The sequence below is a fragment of the Cricetulus griseus genome, chromosome 7 (assembly GCF_003668045.3).
Source record: "Cricetulus griseus strain 17A/GY chromosome 7, alternate assembly CriGri-PICRH-1.0, whole genome shotgun sequence".
In the NCBI taxonomy this organism is placed as follows: domain Eukaryota; kingdom Metazoa; phylum Chordata; class Mammalia; order Rodentia; family Cricetidae; genus Cricetulus; species Cricetulus griseus.
In genome coordinates, this window is record NC_048600.1 from 31,191,388 (window position 1) to 31,212,263 (window position 20,876).

General features: G+C 46.2%; 1 long non-coding RNA gene across 1 annotated transcript in view; it reads left to right on the forward strand.

Annotated features, from left to right (window-relative positions):
• Nucleotides 1–19,038: 19,038 nt before the first annotated feature.
• LOC118239231 overlaps nucleotides 19,039–20,876 on the forward strand; it is a 60,856-nt gene continuing 59,018 nt past the window's right edge. Inside the window, exon 1 of the long non-coding RNA XR_004770929.1 lies at nucleotides 19,039–19,164. This is a non-coding gene — a long non-coding RNA (uncharacterized LOC118239231). The remainder of the gene's footprint in view (nucleotides 19,165–20,876) is intronic.

The window sequence follows — 20,876 nt, forward strand, 5'->3', positions numbered from 1 at the left end:
GGCCTGGCACCTTCGGGCCACCAGCTGGACTGCAGATGGGAGCGCGGCTGCTGTCCTCCAGAACAGCCGCGGCCTGCTGCTGACGGGGCTTCTTCCTCCTAGCTTTGGGGTTCTTAGAGGAAACAGTAATGTTGGGTGCAGGCTTCTGGTCACCAGCCTTTATTGTGTTGATGTACTCTGTACCCAACTGGGTGAGAGTTTTTTTTAATCATAAAAGGATATTGAATCATATTGTGTCTTTCCTCTGTGTACTGAAATGGTCATATGACATTAGTTCTTCAGGATGGGTGGTAATGCATTACTGGTTTGCATGTCTTGAACCACCCTTACATCCCTGGGGTAAATTCTACTTTAATGTGTTGTGTATTTCAGTTGTACTGTTGGCCTTGACTTGTTTGTTGAGAACTCTATCTGGGAGCTTGGTTGTCAGTTCTACTTTGGACTCTATCTGGATTGGGTCTTTGGTGTCTCCTGGAGGATGCCCTACGACTTGATAAGGACAGTGTATGTTCTGCAGCAGTTGATGAAATGTGTGGTAAGAGTTTGCTTTTTCCCCTTTGCTCTACAGTTTAGTTTAAATATAATGATCTGTCTGCTACCTCACACCATTCTGCAGGCTTGTCAGATGTCTGCTAAGAAGTCTGTCATGGAGCTTGGCATCTGGGTGATCTATTGATGCAAGTGAGGCATTGAATTATTGTCATACTAGATTCTGCCTCTCCCTTGCATAATTGGGTGCTCCAGTATCAGTCCACACATTGTGCTTGTTTACTTTCTTTGGATGAATTGATACCTTCATCACTAGATAGCAATCCCCCTCCCCTCTTTTGATAGTCATGGGTGTGAATGATAGCATGATTCCTGGCCACAGGTGTTTCCTTTTGTGTAGACTGCATTACTGCATATCTTCACTTTCAGGTCTTTGCTGTTGAGGCAAGTTTCTTCCAGGCAGCCTGGTCACTGGGCCTTGTTTTGTAAAAATATGTTCAAATAGCCTGTAGTTTTTCATTTGGAGAATCAAACATTTACATTCAAAGGCTGTTATTGAAAATGAGGCCCATTCTTGTACTCTTAATGTCTTTACTTCTCTTATATGGGTTGTAGTTGTCTCGACCCGAGGGACAGCAACCTAGGGCAAGATATCCAGGGAGGAGAATGGGGACAAGAGACTCGAGAGAATGACCACAAGACAGGATTCTGATCAAGTGGCAAATTTTATTTTTTCCAGGCTAGCTTATAGAGTCAGTAGTATGGGGTAAAGGGGAGGGGGAGAAGAGGCCAAGAGCCAGGTGTTAGTTCAAACAGGATGTTAGAAAACTATAGAAGGAGGATATTGGCAGGGTAAAAAGTTCATGGGTGGTGGGGAGAGGGAGGGTTACCTAGGTAAGTGGTGGGATGGGGAAGGGTTGCTTAGGTAAGTGGGCCTGTGGTTGGAATAAAGGATTGACGTCTGGGTCATGTTGTTGCTTCTGGGTGCTCATGCTTCTAGAAGCCATTTATAATCAAAAGACAGTTCTATAACTGTGTGGCTTGCCAAGTTTGGCCTAAAGGTTCATGCCAAGCTGTATGGCTCCCAACAGTGGGTGTTCTAATCTGACATGTTTTTATGGTGGTAATTATTATCCATCATGAGTATAGGACTTCTGTAAGCATTTCTTGGAAGGTTGGTCCAGTGATGATGAATTCTTCCCATTTTGCTTGTCTTGAAAAGACTTTATAACTCTTTCACTTCTGATGGGTAGCTGTGCTGGGTATAGTATGGCAGGTTTTTCTTTTAGGATTCTATCACACCATTCCTTAGGGTTGTCAGAAAACCCTGATGTAATATATCACAGGGAGGACTTTTGTGATTGAACTTATTAGGCTTCCTTTGTGCATTCTGGACCCAGATGCTCATAGCTTTCCCAGGACTGAACAAATTTCAGCAATTATTATTAAACTCTTCCCCTTCCTTTTCCCTCCTTCATCCCATCCCTCTTTTCCCCTTTCCTCCCCTCCCCTCTATTCCCTTCTCTTCAAACTCCCACTGGCATTCCTTATAATCATGATTCTGAATTCTTGTTCAGGCAATTTCTAGAGAGTTACTATATTCCTTTAGAAAAATGGTTCTCAACCTTCTGATGCCATGACCTTTTAATAGGGTTCTTCGGGTTATGGTGAACTCCAACCATGAAATCATTTTCCTTGCTACTTCAAAGCTGTAATTTGCTATTGTGAACTGTAATGTAAATATCTGATATGCAACCCCTGTGAGAGGGTCATTTGAGCCCCCCAAACGGATTGTGACCCACAGGTTGAGAACCACTGCTCTAGAGACATGGTGACTGTGATCCTATAGTAAAGCCATTGAAAGAGGAAGTAGTTTAAAGTATTTGTTTCTCTGTGTATGTCTATTGGAGGGTAGCGTGTGTGTGTGTGTGTGTGTGTGTGTGTGTGTGTGTGTGTGTGTGTGTGTGTATGCGTGTGTACCCAATGAGGCCAGAAGAGATCATCAGGTCCCCTAAAGCTGGGGCTACAGGCAGTTGTGAGCTGCCTGATATGAGTGCTGGGAGCTAAATTTGGGTCATTTAACAGGGCAGCAAGTGCTTTTAACCACAGAGCCATCTCTATTTTCAAGAGATACACTTCATGCTCCTACCTTTAGTTGGCAGACTATCACCTTTTTCACTTGTAAAACTGATGTGTTTAACGGGAACACAGAGGTTTGGAGCTTCAAGTTGAGTTTCAAAGAAAAGACACAAAAGGTTTCTATTCTCCACCTGTGGAAAGAGTCAACTTAGGAACATGCTTCCATGTCTAGAGCAGGTAAGCATCTTCATCCCACCAAAACCCAAGATTCTTTCTTTTCCAAAAATAGGGGATCTCTAAAACTTAATTCCCAGGAAGGGCAGTAGTGGCGCACATGCCAGGCGATGTGGCACACACCTTTAATCCCTGCACTCAGGAGGCAGAGGCAGGCAGATCTCTGAGTTTGAGGCTGGCTTGGTCTACAGAATAAGTTCCAGGACAGTCAGGGATACACAGAGGAACCCTGTCAAGAAAAGCCAAAAAGAAAAAACAAAACCAACCAACCAAACAAACAAACAAGCAAACAAAAACCTACCTAACTATTCTTGTGCAGACTTGAGTAAGAAATATTTTCTATAACAAAGAGTGAATGTAATCTCTGGTCCAGCTCCTATGGCCCAGAAAAGGGCTGATAATTCTGAATCACAGATACATTTGCACATGTTCTATAAGATGGTCATACCCCCACACCCCCACTCAGTTTGGACAAACTATAAATAAATTTATTTTTATGTATCAATTTCTGTTTCCTAACTTATTGTACAATACAGGAAAGCTAAGTGTCAAGTTTATAGAACTAAGGATCTAGTAACAGGGTACTATGATTCTTGTGACTCTCCATTGACAGTCATGCATCTGGAGGGACAGCTATCCTACTGTTTATAGAATGGCTTTAGTAGCAGATCTCCTGGGAGCTAACCAATGGTGCTGGTTGGAGACACCATGACAGTTTTGGTTTCAAGTAAACATTTGAGTGCACTGTCAACAATGTGTATGAGGGTCTGTGTGGCCTAGGCAGGACTTGACTGTAGCTAGAATGCACCTCTCTTAGGTAGGTTGATGACTTTGGATACAGTGAGCTTGGCTGTAGGGAACTCATTCATTTCTGTGGGTCTGTAAAGGAGGGGTTGCCCTGGAAGGCTGACGTGGCAAAAGGTGTAGCCGTTGTAGCTGTGGAGGCAGGTGTCGGCTAATTTAAGGGCTACGTGATAAAAGGTGATGCCACTCCTGTTCTGCATGTGACACAGAGCCCCTGTAAAGAGTGGGATATATATCAGAGTCTGAGTGTTACTCCAGTTATCTTCCTGGGCCTCTGGGGGTTCACTTGCTTGGGTATGTTGTGTCTCAAGACCATGGATGGGTGGGCAGGGTTTTTTGTTTCACAAGGAAGGATCAGCTGTGTAATTAAGTTGAGCTGTTTATCTCCATCACAAGACCTTGGGTGGTCAGGGTTTCAGGCAATGCTGGGCTGAGCAGCAGGAGGCTGGGACAGGGCAGAGTGGGTTCTCTCTCTGGGTAAGGCAGTCTTGTGCTAGATGAATAGCTCTTCAAATAGGCCCAGGGCCTCTATGCCCTGCAGGATTTTCCAACAGTATGCACTCCATGTTTGTGGTATGAGTCTTGACCGTTAAGCCTCCTGCTTCTGATTTTGAGTGAAGTCCCCCGTGGTTCAGGGTTGATGTCAGAAAATGGGATTGCAGATGTCGGATGCCATGAGCTTCCTTCTCTTCTTTCTAAGGCTGTGGCTCATCTATGTTTTGTATGGCATCCCCGCCACATCAGCACTGAACTCCGGCACCCTCTTCAAATACTCCAGGGAAACAGCTGTTGTTTTTTCTGTTTTATTCAGATGCTGTGGAGAAAAGTGTGCCAGACACCTCTGGTCAGCAGGCTTTCTGATGTTACCCTCAGGCTGTCAGCCACATTTTGTTTTGATGTTATTTTTCATCCCCTCTCCAATTATTCTTTGTAATTAAATAAACCTCAAAATGGAATGCTTGGCTTTTCCCTTCCCCACAAGGGACCGTTTGGGAAGTTACCTTTGCAAGGCAAACCTCCCTTTCTCTTAGATCTATGCCATAAAAGAAGTAAAATGCCACAGTTCAAGTGTCTGTTGTCAATAGCAGAGTAGGTTATTGAAAAGATGAAAGAGAGGTGGCTTTACAACTTGTGCACTCGATTCTAAAGGCTGAAAAATGCAATTACCCATTTACCTCTCTGGCACGTGATTATCACATTTCAAGAGAACAAGTCAAAACACATCCTGCCAATTACAGCAGACACATGACCCCCACACCACCGAGTCTGTGGACTCTATTTGTCTCTGTTGAGAACCTCCTTCATGTCATCTTTTCTGATGCCAGTTTGCAAAAATGATTCCTGTAATTACTGGCCCAAACAAACTACACAATTAGCAGAAGCACTTCTGAAAGCACTTTCCCCAGTGTTTTCTTTGTTGCTCCAATATATCTGCCTTTTCATGGAGACTTCTCATACCCCTTTGCTCATCCTCATTGAGGGAATAGGAACAAGGGTCACACCCTTCCAAAAACTGGAGAAGGGGTGGGTCTTTTGGTAACTTTAAAAAAACATAGAAAGTAAAGTCTACTTATCATCTCTCCTGTTATGACTTGAAGAACATGCCATTTCTAGAAGCTACCCTCCAAAACCATCCAACATTTTTGAGCTTCTTGATAATTATGAGTGGGTTACGTGGCTCAGGTATGACTTTAAGGCAATGTTAATGGTTGCCTCCACCTGGAATGTAGTTAGTTAGTCCTTTGGATGGAATCTAGGGCACTTGTCACATCTTTTTCTGAATCACTCCTGTTGTGCTAATTTCAAGTCCTAACTCTTGTTATGTAGGCTGGTGACGTCAAGAAGCTGTGGTTGGATAAAAGGTGGGCAGATAAGCCTCAGAGGGTCTGGTAGTGTCTGTAGAGGTCCTTTAAAACAGGATATATATATATATATATATATATATATATATATATATATATATATTTGAGTCTATGTCACATGATGACTTCCACATAGCTTTTAATGGCACGAAAGATTTCCAGAAAGTGAAGGGTGTATCTTGGTTCCTGAGAAGCCAGAGAGCAATGCTAATGGTTTGACAGGGGCAGGGATAGGAGTTCTGGTTGGCTTTATGGGATTCTGGCCTCAGCTGCAAGACCCCAATAAAACTCTCCACCAATGTAGCAATCCAAATCAGACCACATCAAACCAAAATAGAAAAAGCCCATGTTCAATGGATACAGCCATCCTGGATGGCCTCCCAGCCCCTCAGAGAGGAGATGGGAAAGGGAGACTGGGAAAATGAGTCTATTTTCTGGAAGGCAGTTTGAATACCCTGTGGGAGTGGCCTTGAGCATCTCTGAGGGAGGGGTCATCATTTGGTGGGCTTTCTGAGATGCAGCAGGATTTGGAGAGGGATAGGGGAGGGGGCTTAGGTGGTACCTTCATCATAACATCCCAGACTCTTTGGGTATATGGATGCCAGAGGCTGGGGTGAAGCTTCCACCAGAACTGTAAGGACCTAGGCTGTGGCTGGAGGAGAAGGGGCCTCACAGTAGGGGTCACAGACATGTTTAGTGTCTGTGTATTGATGGAAACATCACAGTCACACATGCATAGATCTCTGGCCCCAAAGTAAGGTAGGCTTAGGCTTGAGATACACCTTCATGGCTAACTAAATCCTCTCCTTCAACAAGCTATCAACTCACAAGGCTTCGCTTACAACCTATGTGGGAGGGATATGCCAGGTGCAAAGGAGATGCCTCAGTTGGAAAAAAAATTTTGTTTTGCAAATTCGAAGAACTGAGTCTACTCTTCAAAAACCCACCCAGAAAAGCCAGATGTATGCTTGTCATCCCAGTACTGGGAAGTGGAGACAGGCAGATCCCAGGGGCTTGCTGGCCATCCAGACTAGCCTACTTGGAGAATTCCAGGCCAGTGAGAGTACTTGTCTCACAAAGGAAAAGTTTTGAGCCTGAGGAACAACATAAAAGGTTGTCCTCTGGCCTCTACACGTGTGCACACACATGTGCACACACATGCACACATATACACATACAAGGAAAATGTTAATAGCTACAGGATGGCTGTGGGGCCAAAGGTGAATCAGTATCCACAATGTCTCACACAAGGCTGGAAAACAATATCACTGGGGAACCAGAAAGTATTTTTTTGTGAAGTTTTCAATTAATAGTTTTATTTTTTTGTGCAATTTCACAGTTTTACATACATTTTCAGGGTGTCGGGAAAATTGGGGATTATTTCCCAGGCGGAATGTCCTTATAGCAATTTACTTAAGTATTTTTGACAATTTATACTGATAGATGCTTTAGAATGAAGTACACACAATGGTTTCCCCAGCCTATGGGTTTATGTGCCCCCAGGGCTCAGAAGGCAGCATTGTATGCAGACCATGGCCTTGCAGATTTAGTTTATATAGGGCCAGTCCTAGACTTGTATCTTTATTAATGGAAGGAGTGGGAAATAGACACACGGGGTAGGTGCTCTGAAGACACACAGAGAGAGCACCATTGGAAGAAGAAAGTGCTTGTTTGTCACTGAAACCAGGGGACAGTCAGGGGATGGTTCCTCAGACTTCAGAAGGGATCACTGTGCTGATGTTCTCATCTACAGCATTCAGAATGATAACCCTCTTATCTTATTTGTGGCCCATTTTAAAGGAAGCCTCAGGGAAAGAAGGGTATACATCAAGGCCCCAAATGATGAAAAGCCCAGATGGTGCATGTAAGGATTCAGGCATTATGCTGGCCTGCCCCTGTCATTTGGCAGAATGCAGTCAGGCAGTACCATGGTCAGCCCAGGGTTCCATGATTGCATAGTCTGCACACAGGTGCAAAGGACCCTTCTGAAAACAGCTTGGTTTTGGCACAAAAATACACAGGTAAACCAATGGAATCAAGTCGAAAACCCCGCTATTAACCCACACACCTATGAACACCTGATTTTTGACAAAGAAGCTAAAGTTATACAATGGAATAAAGAAAGTATCTTTAACAAATGGTGCTGGCATAACTGGATGCTGGCATGTAGAAGACTTAAGTTCAAATGGATCAAAGACCTCAACATAAATCCAGCCACACTGAACCTATTAGAAGAGAAACTGGGAAATATCCTTGAACGAATTGGTTCAGGAGACTGCTTCCTGAACATAAAACCAGTAGCACAGACACTGAGATCAACAATTGATAAGTGGGACCTCCTGAAACTGAGAAGCTTCTGTAAGGCAAAGGACACAGTCAGCAAGAATAAACAGCAGCCTACAGACTGGGAAAAGATATTCACCAACCCCACATCTGACAGAGGGCTGATCTCCAAAATATACGAAGAACTCAAGAAACTAGTCTCCAAAACACCAAACAATCCAATTAAAAAGTGGGGTACAGAACGAAATTGAGAATTCTCAATAGAGGAATCTAAAATGGCTGAAAAACACATAAGAAAGTATTCAACATCCTTAGCCATCAGGGAAATGCAAATCAAAATAACTCTGAGATACCATCTTACTCCTGTCAGAATGGCTAAAATCAAAAACACCAATGACAGTTTATGTTGGAGAGGATGTGGAGAAAGGGGAACACTCCTCCACTGCTGGTGGGAGTGCCAACTTGTACAGCCACTTTGGAAATCAGTATGGCGATTCCTCAGGAAAATGGGAATCAGTCTACCACAAGATCCAGCAATTCCACTCCTAGACATATACCCAAAAGAACAAGGACATTGGCTCAACTATGTTCATAGCAGCATTATTTGTAATAGTCAGAACCTGGAAGCAGCCTAGATGCCCCTCAACTGAAGAATGGATACAGAAAATATGGTACATTTACACAATGGAGTACTACTCAGCCAGTGTGTGTGGGGGGGCACAATGGAATCTTGAAATTTTCAAGCAAATGGATGGAACTAGAAGAAACCATTCTGAGTGAGGTAACCCAGTCACAAAAAGACAAACAGGGTATGTACTCACTCATATATGGATTTTAGACATAGAGGAAAGGATTACCAGCCCACAATCCACACCGCCAGAGAAGCTAGGTAACAAGGAGGAGTCTAAGAGAGACATACATGGTCCCTCAGAGAAGGGGAAATTCTGAGCAAATTGGAAGCATACGGTGAGGGGAGAGGGGGCTAGGAGAATGAGAAGGGGAGAAGCGGAGGGGTGAGAAGGACATGAGGGAGCAGGAAGTTTGAGTTGGGGGAAGAATAGAGGCGAACAAGAGAAGAGATACCATTATAGAGGGAGCCATTATAGGTTTAAAGAGAAATCAGGCACTAGGGAAATGTCTGTAGATCCACAAAATGACACCAACTAACAATCTGTGCAACAGAGGTGGGGCTACCTTAAATGCCCTCCCCTGATAATGAGATTGATGACTGACTTATATGCCACCCTATAGCTTTCACCCAGCAGCTGGTGGAAGTGGAAACAGACACACACAGCTAACACTGAACTCAACTGGAATCCAGTGCAGAGAAGGAGGAGTCATGAGCAATGGGGTCAAGACGAGGCTAGTGAAACCACAGAAACCGCTGACCTGAACAAGAGGGAACTCTTGGTTCCCGGACTGATAGCTGGGAAACCAGCATGGAACTGATCCAGACCCCAGGATCATGGGTTTCGGTGAGGAGACCTCAGAAATCTACGGGGCCTTTTGTAGTAGATGAGTACTTATCCCTAGCAGAGGAATAGACTTTGGGAGCCCATTCCACATGGAGGGATACTCCTTGAGCCTAGACACAAGGGGGTGGGCCTAGGACCTATCCCAGAGGATATGACAGACTCTGAAGGCCCCCTATGGAAGGCCTTACCCTCCCTGGGGAGCAGAAAGGGTATGGGTAAGTTGGGTGTTAGTTGCTGGGGGTGGGGCAGAGGAGGAGGGGAGACAGAGGGAAATGGGATTGACATGTAAAACAATCTTGTTTCTAATTTAAATAAAAAATGGAGAGAAAGAAAAAATAAAAGAAAGATTTCACCCACTTATTCTGTCTTTCCTTCTTTCTTCCCTGATGTTCCTCTGGGGCAGGCAGGACTTTTCCTGTCTCCTTCCCTCTTTTGTCCTCTCTGTCTCTTTAAACTCCACCCCCTTCATTTTCAAGCCTGCCTGGCATGTTTGTCCCCCACCTTGGTCACCCTTGCCTGCCTTGGAATCTGCCAAGGTTCCCCATGCAAGGTCCCTCTCATGCATTTTCATAAGTGTGTCTATTCACAACTGTCCTTTGTCTAAATGTCTTTCCTCTCCTAATTGGAAGGCTCTTCTCCACAGTCAAATGCTGGTTACCCAGGAATACAAATTTAATCTAAAGATTTTTGTCCATGAAAAAGCCATTGTATGGCCATGTCAACCTTGTAGGTGCTAAGAGGGACCCCAGAAGTCTTCAGAGATTGAGAAATTTTACAGTAGCAAATTAAAACCCAAGACTTCAAGTGTAATCATCCATGTGAGCCCCAGACGCTAGCTGAAGGGTGAGGTGTTCCCGGGTGAGCAGGGGTGAGGACTGGTAGGTTTCTAGATCTCAAAGCACAGGTCCTACTTGCAGAGGAGAGAAACAAATGGAGAAAGTCACATGGTCACACCCTTCAGCTAGACTCTGGCTTCCTTTCTGAATCCCTGGCCTCTGAATGACTCTGCCAGGCCACCTGCCTCAGCGGGTATGGCAAGAAGCCATGTGTGGTTTGAATGAGAAGTAGCACCATTGGCTCAAGTATTTGAACACTTGTTCCCTGTTGGTGGTGCTGTTTGGGGATGTCATGGAACCTTTTGGGAGAGCCTTGCTGGAGGAAGTATGTCACTGGGGGTGGGTTTTGAGGGTTTATAGCGTGGTGCTACTCCTTGTTCATATTCTCTCTCTCTCTCCCTCCCTCCCTGCCCCTCCTTTTCTTCCTCCCTCTCTTTTCCTCCCTCCATCTCCCTCCTTCCCTCTCCTCCCTCGGTTTCTCTCCCTTCCCCTTCCTCTCCCTCTCTCCCTCCTTCCCTCCCTTGCCATCCCCCCTCTGTTTCCTGAGAGCAATATGATCAGTCAGCTTCCCACCTCTGCCCTATGCCTTCTGGCCTTCTCTGCCACAATGGGCCCACTCTCAGCTAGAAGCATAAGCCCAAACGGCCTTCTCCTCCTTTCCTCCTTGTTGCTTTCAGTCAAAGTGCTTTATCACAGCCATGGAAAAGCATCTAATAAACTTTGGCCAAGACCTCACTAGGAAAATCTACTGGGATAGAATCTGAAATCAGCTTAATGGGGCTTCCACACTCACAGGGAATGTTGGCTGTCAATGCTGTTGTGGTGACACAGGGCCCTGGACTATGTATGACACTCCTGCAAACAGTGCAGACAGGTCTGTAATCCTGCACAACTAGGCAGCAGATAAAATGGTGTGTGGCTGCGGCCCCATGCAATACACAAAGCCATTAACTGCCCTAGGAACATGGGATTCCCTTTTGATAGGCTTGCATCTCTGCATGGGGGAAGAGTAAGACCCCTTTAGACAGCAAAACTTACTTCTATAGGGCCGTTTAGGTGGCCTTGATGCCAATAAGGATTAGAGCAGAGGGAGAATGGAACATGGCTATAGGACAGTGACTGGATCACTGAGGGGCAAAGTGACCCTGAAGACAGAAGTTATTGCTCTCACCTCACCCCCAAATCAGACCAAATCAAACCAAATTAGAAAAAGCCCATGTTTAATGGATACAATGCTCCTGGATGGCCAGAGAAGAGACAGGAAAGGGAGACTAGAAAAACCAAGAGTCTGTTCTCTGGGGGGCAGTTTAAATACCCTGTGGGAGTGGTCTAGAGTATCTCTGGAGGAGGGACCATCATTTGGCAGGGCTTTCTGGGATATGGCAGGGTTTGGAGGGAGATGGGGGAGGGGGGCTTGGGTGGAACTTCCACTATAACATTATAGACTCTTTGGGTATATGGATGCCAGGGGCATGGGGTGATACTTCTACCATAACATCCCAGACTCTGGGTATGTGGACGCCAGGGGCTGGGGTGAAGCTTCCACCATAGCACCTCCATCTTGTATTCTTTTGAAGCCACTTCAGGTTTAACTAGCATTTGACCTCCTTGATGGAGAATCCCACTGAAAATCACCCAACTCTGTTCTAGGGACCTGAGCAGGTAACTGCATATCTTAGTGTCTTTTAAACTGCCTGCTTGTGCTAACCTCCCCCAGCAGCCTCTGACTGAGATAACAGGATGTGGTTTTGAGCTTCTTGGTCTACATGCTCAGGTCTACACTTGGGACCCCCGAATACCTGAGTGTAGTCCCAGCCAGCTAGAATCGAGACTTTCAGTTGGCTATAAACTGTGTCATCTCTGGTGGGCTTCCTGTAACAAAAGAACAGCTTCCTGTCCATCCCAGCAGGCAGCTTTGCAGGGGAGAAAGCAGTGGTAAGGTCACTGGTCAAAGGACACATTCTCATACTCTCTCAGGGCTGGAGCTGCTAGACCCCTGCCCCTTGCAGCTGATCTACAAAGGCTGTCTGACTGGCTCTGATGTCTGACCTGACCAGGGACTCCTGGGTGTTTTCTGACTTGTGGCACTCAGGCAAATGCTTGCTGGTCTTTGTCTTGGTTCTGGAGAGGGATAATATGGACCCTCGGGCAGCTTGGCAGCCGGAGGCAATCACCAGACCCTGATATTAATGCTGGTTTCTTCTTAAGGTAGAGAGGCTGAAGAATAGGCCTATCCAGAGGCCAGGTGGTTTCAGGGATGTTGTGCCCAAATTCTGAAACCCAAAATCACCAAGAGGCCCATTTCTATGCAAAAGCAATGAGTTTTTTATTGCAGTTGTTTAACAAGGTAACCCCATTAGCTCAGGCCTCTCATCCTTCCACCACAGGGGATGACTGGGGAAAGACCATGAGAAACCACAGACAGAGATCTTATAGGGCACCATAAGGTGAGTGTCTAGGGGCTCAGGATGGGTGTGCCTCCAGGCTTTGAGGGTTTGCCCTATGTTGATTGGCCAACTGGTTGTTATGGCCCATAGGCCCTCCCAGGGTGGTTGCTATGCTCTGCATGTCATTGCTATGCACTTGTTTGTAAAGCACACCCAGAGCCGTAAAGCATAGCACCACCAGCTAACTTTCTTGCCATGAGGCAGGTATTGAAAGACCCCCAGAGACTCAGGCTCCCAGGATCTCAGCCCAGGACTATGGCCACCCCAATCACCAGGCAGAGGTGGAAACTTGATGCAAACAGCAAGAGGCTTTATTGTAGTTGTTTAACGAGCTAACCCCATGTTAGCTCGGGCCTTTCATCCACCTGCCATGGTGGATGGCTAGGAAAGACACTGCAAAGCATCTGCATAGAGATCTTATAGTGCAGCATAAGTGAAAGACCCTAGGATCGAGAAGTCTCCACAAATCGGACGGGCCCCCCCAAAAACACTCAATGTCCAGTCCAGCTGATGTAAAAACAAGAGGTAAGTTTATTGTGGGACATTTGCGTAAACGGGCCTCCCAGTCCGACAGACAAAGGAAAAGCCCTGTTCCTCAAAAGCAGGCTTCTTTTATAGGAGAAAAACCATAGGCTTTTAGGGGTTTGGGTACGTGACCAGAGTCACAGATCCTTTGGAGATCTCTTATCTTTGGGGCTGAATGGTCTCCTGACTCAGTGGGATAGTCTGTTCTTATCTTCATGACCCCAGGGCAGGGTGGCCCTCTGGGAATTCTTGGTATTTAGTTAGGTTGTCTTGTGGCCTTGTAAGGGAGTTATTGCTGCCAGCTAGGAAATTCCAGGGACTCGGGTCATTGTGACCTTGGTTAGGTTTCTAAGTCAGGTCTCCTTGTTCTTAGGATGAGAGGTTTTGTTTGTTTTGTTTTTTTTTTTTCTAAGTCTCCTTATTTTATTTCTTTGTTAATTCTTAAGTCCTTCATAAGGGGGGTGTCTAGGGGTACACACAGGCTCAGGATTGGTATGCCTCCAGGCTTGGAGGGTTTGCCCTGTGTTGACTGGTCAACTGGTTGTTATGGCCCATAGGCCCTCCCAGGGTGGTTGCTATTCTCTGCATGTCATTGCTGTGCACTTGTCCGTAAAAGCACACCCAGAGCCTTAAAAGCATAGCACCACCAGCTAACTTCTGATTGGTTCCTTGCCACAAGGCAGGCATCTGACCTCCTAGTGACCAAGACAAGGTCAGACAAGCACATGTTTGGCTGTTATGGCTGCCGAAATGGGGAGCTGGTCCCTTCAGTATATGATCCCCTGGTGACCAAGGCAAAGTCAGGCAAGCCTGTCATGGCTGCCAAAATGGGGAGGTGGTCCCTTCAAGGGGAGCTGGTCCCTCCATTGCTGCTGCTGTTGTGCTCAGATTCTGAACCCCCCCAAACCATCAAGAGGCCAGATCTGATGCAAAAGCAGAGTCTTTTAAATTTACGAGTTAACTGGAGTTAACTTGGGTCCTCAATCCATCCAACACAGCTGGTAGAGTAGGAGGGACCCTGAGCAGCAGTGGGGCAGGGTGTTTATCGGGGGTAGAGCAAGGCGGGTGTCTGGGGGCTGCTAGTTGCATAGTAACAGTCTCAGGATTGGTGCAGCTGTGGACTGGGAGAATCTGTCCTGAGATGATTGGTCAGTTGCAACTGCTGAAAGGTTGTTATGCCTGGGGGCCATCCAAGGGCCTGGGCCTTGCTACCTATGGCATTCCACTATTATCAGTAAAGTACATCCAAAGCCCACCAGCTAACTTCTGATTGGTTCCTTGCCACATGGAAGATATCTGGTGGTTGCTTTCTAGTGATTAGGGCAAGGTCAGGGGCTCAGCATAAGCCGCTAAGTAAGGGGCCTACATCTTGCTGGGTCTTTTCTGCAGCTTGACGTGGATACCAAAGCAGGGGGCTAGGTGAAGGTCTGGGCTCTTCACTTGCTAGGCAATGCTCCCTGAGAAACATGCCATGCCTAGGCAAGACATAATAGGAGAAGGTTTCCTCTAGTTGGGCTTTGGGACTGGAACAGTTAACTTTTGTGTTGTCCTCTAGAAGCAGAATGACCTGGAGCAAGTCTTACACTTCTGGATTAGCTTGTGTCTGCCACTTGGTGGTTTTCACAAAGAATAAATTACAGGCTTTGTGAAATACAAAGTAGTAGGGTAGAAGCCCTTTGCCATGGCCTCTCCTGCCTGGGTCCTTCTCTGCCAGGCTGCCCCTCCCCCTCCAATGCTGGTTTGAACCCCATTTGCTCCTGGAGCCTTGGAGACTGAACAGCTCAACTGGAGTGGAATCAGAGCTGAAGCTGCACCTAAATCCTCCAAGATAGCTGCTGGCTGTGCTGGCTTCCTGGGGGCATAACCAGCCTCCAGTCACCTCCCTGCTGGGCCTGCTATTACCACTGGAGTTTGGGCCTCTCTGGGGCCAGAGAGCTTACCATCCAGCCAGCAGCTGCTGCTCCTCACAGGTCCCAGCAGAGCCCCCTCTTGATGCCCCCCTTCCATAGAGGGCTACCAATATCTTTGGGGGCTGCACCCTCTTGTTTTCAACTCTCCTATCTCCACAGAGGTACTCTGAGGGCTTCTAAAAAGAATTTGCATGTGAGAAGCTCTAGGATGGCTCTGACTCCTGGGAATGCCTTAGGGCTGAGGCTGGTGCTGCTGCTGGGATGTCCTAGCCTCAGATTCCAAATGCCTAAGACTGTTTACTGAATCCTCCATGCCCTCCCTCCAGAGGTAGCCAAGTTGGTTCATTAATTCTGAAAACACCAGTCCGAGCCCTTTCCTTGTGCCACTGGTGCAAATATATTCAAATGATCATTCAAATGATTTAACAGGCAAAGGGTCAGCCTTCCCAGAGTAAATCCCATTTCTAATGTGCCCATCTGAGTGATTTCATTAGGGTGCAATGTTAAAGAGAAGTGTATACCACCGCATAACTTATACAAATGTATGCAAATGAAGTGCTTGAAAGAGCCCGAGTGGAATTCCTTGGAGATTTCCCCAGCGTTCCAGCGCTGCCCGTGGATCAGCTGTTATCATCACAAAGAGCAGAAGCTCCCAGCAGGGACAGGAGGGTTAGAGAGGCTAAGATTCAGGGAGGGGAGAGCAACAGTGACACCCAGTAAGCCCTTCCAGCTCTGGAGAGCAGTGCCTGCCCCAGGCTGGCTGTTCAATCAACCTCCCCCACAGAGCTGGGTTTCCAGCGGTCCGCCTGGCGCTCAGAATACAAATCAGCGCTAAACTTTTGAACCCTTTTGGTAGGAAGAGGAAAAAATAATCTTCATGAAAAGAAGCCAGATGCAGATCCCGTCACAGGATGAGTTTAATTTATTTTCAAGGAGCAGAGCCAGGTAGGGTTGCCAGAGCTTCTATTTGGATCTTCTTGGGGGCTGCCATGACTCAAGACTGACTGGTCTTAGATTGAGTGCCAGATAAATCAGGATAGTGGCATGGTGCCTGTTACCTTTCTAAGGAAAACCCCAAGGTCAAGGTCTTATTGGATTTTATGGATATATATATATATATATATATATATATATATATATATATATATATATATACACATATATACAAACCAAGAGCCTTGCACATATTCAGCAAGTGCTGTGCTGCACTAATATTGACAGATATTGGGATTCAAAGGCATCTGCCATGATTTGGAGGCACTTGTATTCTACAACAAGGAACTGTACAGAATCATATCGATAGTGGCAGGTGAAGCAATAGAATGTGTTGAGAAAGAACACACTTCCAAGGGAGGAAGTGGGATGGAGCAGGGGTGAAAGTTTAGAGGCTCAAAAGGTACCCATGCAGAAAGGGCTGGGACTTTCACCGGCCATGTGTGCAATATGTTCTTTCTTCTGTGTGTTCTATATATTTCATATCCAAGGTGTATGCATATGTGGAGGGGGGTGTTCCAGTCTTTGTATGTGCCAGTAAGTTTGTTATTTTTTTGGGGGGTTTGATAATTTTGTAGGCTTTGTACGAAGTCTCCCAGGGCCCACTCTCCTGACTCATTGGCACTGAGCTGCATGCCCCTTGGTGTTTGGGGTTCTCACTGTGTAGCCCAGTGCTCCCTTGAACTTGTGATCTCATCTCCCTAGCGTCTCTAGTGCTGAAATGATGGGACTGTGCATGCCATCTCCCCTGACAGGTGAAAAGACTTTAACATCATCATGTCACAAAGGAGCTCCAAAAGGGACTGCCCTCTTCTCTCCTTCACTGTCTCCTTCCAGGACATAAGGGACAGTCTATATCTGTCTCCACAGAACCAGGTGGTAGAGTTGGCAGAGACCCCATTTTGAGTCTCACTATGTAGACCCAGGGTGGCCTCAAACTCATAGAAGTCCACTCACCTCTGCCTCACAAGTGCCAGGATTAAAGGTGTGCATGGCCATGCTCCCATTCTGTCACTCTGGAAGTTCATTTCCAAGGTGATAGTCATGCGTTGCCTTTGGTGCCTCATCCACTCTGGTCACCTGGAGCAGAAAGAGCTAAGAGGCTAACCTGGGGTTTGCTATCTGTGGGGCCTATTTTAGCTTAGGAACATGGGGGTGCAAAACTGGAGTAGTTGCCATTTTGGATATAGCCCTTTTTATCAGCCCTTGTCAGCAGTCTTGGCAGTGGTCCCTCTATGCTTGGTACTGTTCATTGCTACTGGCTACTTAGAACCTTGGGCTGCCTAGAATCAGACATCATGGGGGGTGGGGTCAGAATGCCACCGTCGTGTGTGTGTGTGTGTGTGTGTGTGTGTGTGTGTGTGTGTGTGTGTGTGTGTGTGGTCTGCTTTGGGGCTTGTGGTTTACAACTTGACATTAGGGAAGAGCTTCCATTCTGTCACTGCCTGAAGAATTGTCCTCTCTAAGACACACACACACACAAGCCCCACCCTGAAAAGATCTCTGTGTAAATCCTTGTTTTTCACTAGTGCTTGAGGAATCCACTTCTCACACCTACAACACCACATCTCTCACATCCACAAATCCCTGGAGGAAAAATGATGGTTCTATGTTTATGTCACACACATAGTAGCAGGGTACACAATCAGGAGAACAACTGAAGATTGACTTAAGCAGCTGCCTTGGACATGGTCTGCAGTAGTCTTTTCTCCATGGTCTCCTGTAGTCCTCCATCCATAATTTTCAATCTCCCCACCCCAGTCATGACTTTCTGCAGTTCATTTCCTGAGTGTTAACTTCTATGGTTTCAATTACCCAATGACAACTTCTCCCCAAAAATTCCATATAGAAAATTCCAGAAGTAAGCAATTTCCTGGTTTTAAATTTCAGGCTATTTGCAAGGAAGGATAGAATCTTGCTGTCATTCCTTTGCCCAGTGTGCTCCCATTGTATACCATCCCCTCCTGCTCATCATCTGATAACAGTGGAGACACCTTAGCAGTTAGGTTTATAAAATCCTTTCTTTTACTTAATGTTGGTCTTAAAGCTGATGGTAACACTGCTGAAAGTGGGTATCCTACAGAGGACCCGTGGAGTGATTCCTTTAAGCTTTCAATTTAGTATGGAAGGAAAAAACTCATGTGCTAAGTTTCTGAATTTCATGACAAATTGCCTCTAATGTTTTACTGCCCTTTGGTTATAGAATAAATCTTATCCTGTGTATGTATTTGCAAGGAAAATTGGTGTAAATGGTGTCCCGTGTCACCCTTGGTGTGGTTCCTCTACTGGAGTCTTGGAATGTGTTCCTCTGGAATGGGAATCTGGGCTTGACATCTACTGTGCCTTCCATTTTTTTCAGATGTCCCTTCAGCTCTGCCCAGCCCTCTTCTATGTTGTGTTTTTTTTCCCCATTTCCACAAGATGTCCAGATGTCCAGGTCCCCTCAACAGTCTCACAAGCTAGTAATATAGATTTGAACCCAGATCTCTTTCTTCATTTAGAAACCACTGGCATGGCAGCCAGATGCTGGCAGCTATGTACAGTGATAGAAGCAAGTCCTTCTGAGCCTACCTGTCTACCTTAGCTTAGTTGTTGGCTATTTAGGATCAAGCAGTAGAAGGTGAAGTCCTCATTGACAAGGAGTCCTGTCCTGGCTATATTGTGAGCTGAGTAGAAGGCAGGGCATGCATGGGATATGGCAATGGGAAAGGCCCAAGGAAGTGAGACTCATTCTTTTGAAAGGAGGCAATCTCTTTGAGTGTACTAGGCTCTCTCCTCCTATACACAGGACATGTCTTGGGCTCCCATTACCATAAGCCTTCAGTTTAGCTGACATCCCAGCCTCCTTTTGTAGTTCAAGGACATAAACTGACCTTGGTGGTCAGTGAGGGCTGTGAGTTGCCTCCACCTGGGTAGACATACCTTGTGGGCATGCCATGTAGGGGACAGAGAAGGTGGTAGGTAAACATGGTTCAGCCAGTCACAACCACTTCCTAGAGGGGCCTTGAGGACACCAGCCCTAGGAAAGGCAATGATCTAGGACATGACTCAGATAGGGATGACTTCAGAGTGACTCAGGAGACACTGCTCTGACTTGACATCTGGGGAGCTAGGCCTGGCAGCTGCCAACAATGATGCACTGGTGTGTGTCAGAGATGTGACCTGAGCCACCCAGAGACAGAGACTGGAGACATGCTGAGTGACACAGTGACAACTGGCCTTGTAAGGTAGAGAAATGTCCCTGGGTTAGGCTCTTCCACCAGTGAAACCGTCTGTAAAACTTCTAGCTCTCATAGTAGATAGTAGGCAGGCAAGGGATGGTGGTAGCAGATGGCAGTCTCCTGGGAGGAAATCCCTTGTCTGGTCAACATGACTCCTCTGGCCCTACAAAAAGAAGCATCATAGGCTCACAAAGCGGGTTACTAGGGGCTGCTGGAAAATTGGGGATCTTCAGACATGAGGCCTGAGGCATGAGCCTTCATTTGCAGAGAGGTGGGTCTCAGGGTAGGAGCAGCATTTGGAAATATCTGGCAAGTAGTGAGCGTTGGAGGGCCAGCCCTGAGACCCTGTTACCTCACTGTACCCCCTCCCAACAGCCCCAGAAGTAGGCTGAGGTGGGCACTATTGCTGCCCTGTCTGTCAGATGAGCTGGAGGCTCTGGGGATCCACTGTCCCATTTTGCAGAGCTTGGATGGGAGTGATCTGGCAATCAGCTCCCCCCCTCCCCTTCTTCACTTCCCCTGTGTTTCAGCTTCCTGTAGCACCAAGCAGTCTCCATTCCCTTGTTCAGTGTCATTTCCAGAAATAGAGGCTTTGTGGGAGGACCCAACCATCTAGTGAAATGTAGCTTTCTTTCTGGGATGCTGGTGACAGGCAGGGGTCTTTATGGAATCTGGATTTAAGGTATGCAACTGATGAGATAATTTTAAGAGACCCAAAGTCTAGTTCATATTGAGTTTTCAAGTCACCCTGGATCCTGACAAATGCATCCAGGAGCTGTGGTCATATGCATATGGTATAGATAATCCCTCCCCTACTATACAGAGCTGTGGTTGTAGCCAAGAGTCACAAGAGTTATGAGTGTGTCTGATGCCCAGAAGTCCTAGGAACTAGACAGTGGCTGTGTGATTGTGGCCTCATCACAGTTCAGAAGGTTTGTGCTATACTGGAGGATTTGGTATCATGTGATGTTTGTCAACCTGACTGTGTTTGTAATCAACTAAAACCCATGCTGCCAGGCATCCCTGTGAGGGATTTCCTTAATCATACTATTAAAACAGGAAGATCTACCCTAAATCTGACCACACCTTCTGGACACTAGGAAACTTTGCCTTTTGCCCGCTTGCACTCCCTCTTGCCAGCTAGTCTGTCTATTCTGTTGCTGCCTGTATTTGATCTAGTATCTTTGGGATTCCAATGTAGACTGAAGACTAGCAGCTCTTTAAGACTCCTCGAGGACCCCAGCATCAGATTGGACCTGCTGAGACATCCATGCTCGTGGTCTGAAAGCCTGTGGTTAAAAATATTTAAATGGCTAACTGTGGGGGAAGAAGAAATTTTGTGACTGTATATAAAACTTTTGACCATTTGTGGATAAATAAGGAAGATAACAATGTTGGATGCTCCTAGAAGCCCTATACTGACAAGGGAAAAGCACAAATTCAGTAAAAAATTAATTGGCTCCAGATGTGCCTAAATAGTGTACAGGTTTGTAAGTGTGTCCTGGAAGAGACTCTTCTCTCCAGCAGCTACAGAGCTCAAGTTGTGGAAAATCAGACCTAGCCCCTCATTATAATGCTGGCTAACCTACAGTGAAAGTTTAAGCCCCAGCCTCTGTTAAAGTAAGGACACAGATTGGTAAGGAATGGGACCCTTTGACTTGGGGTAGAGATGTGTGGGAGAACCCTAATGAAGATGAGGACTTTGAACTTCCAAATTC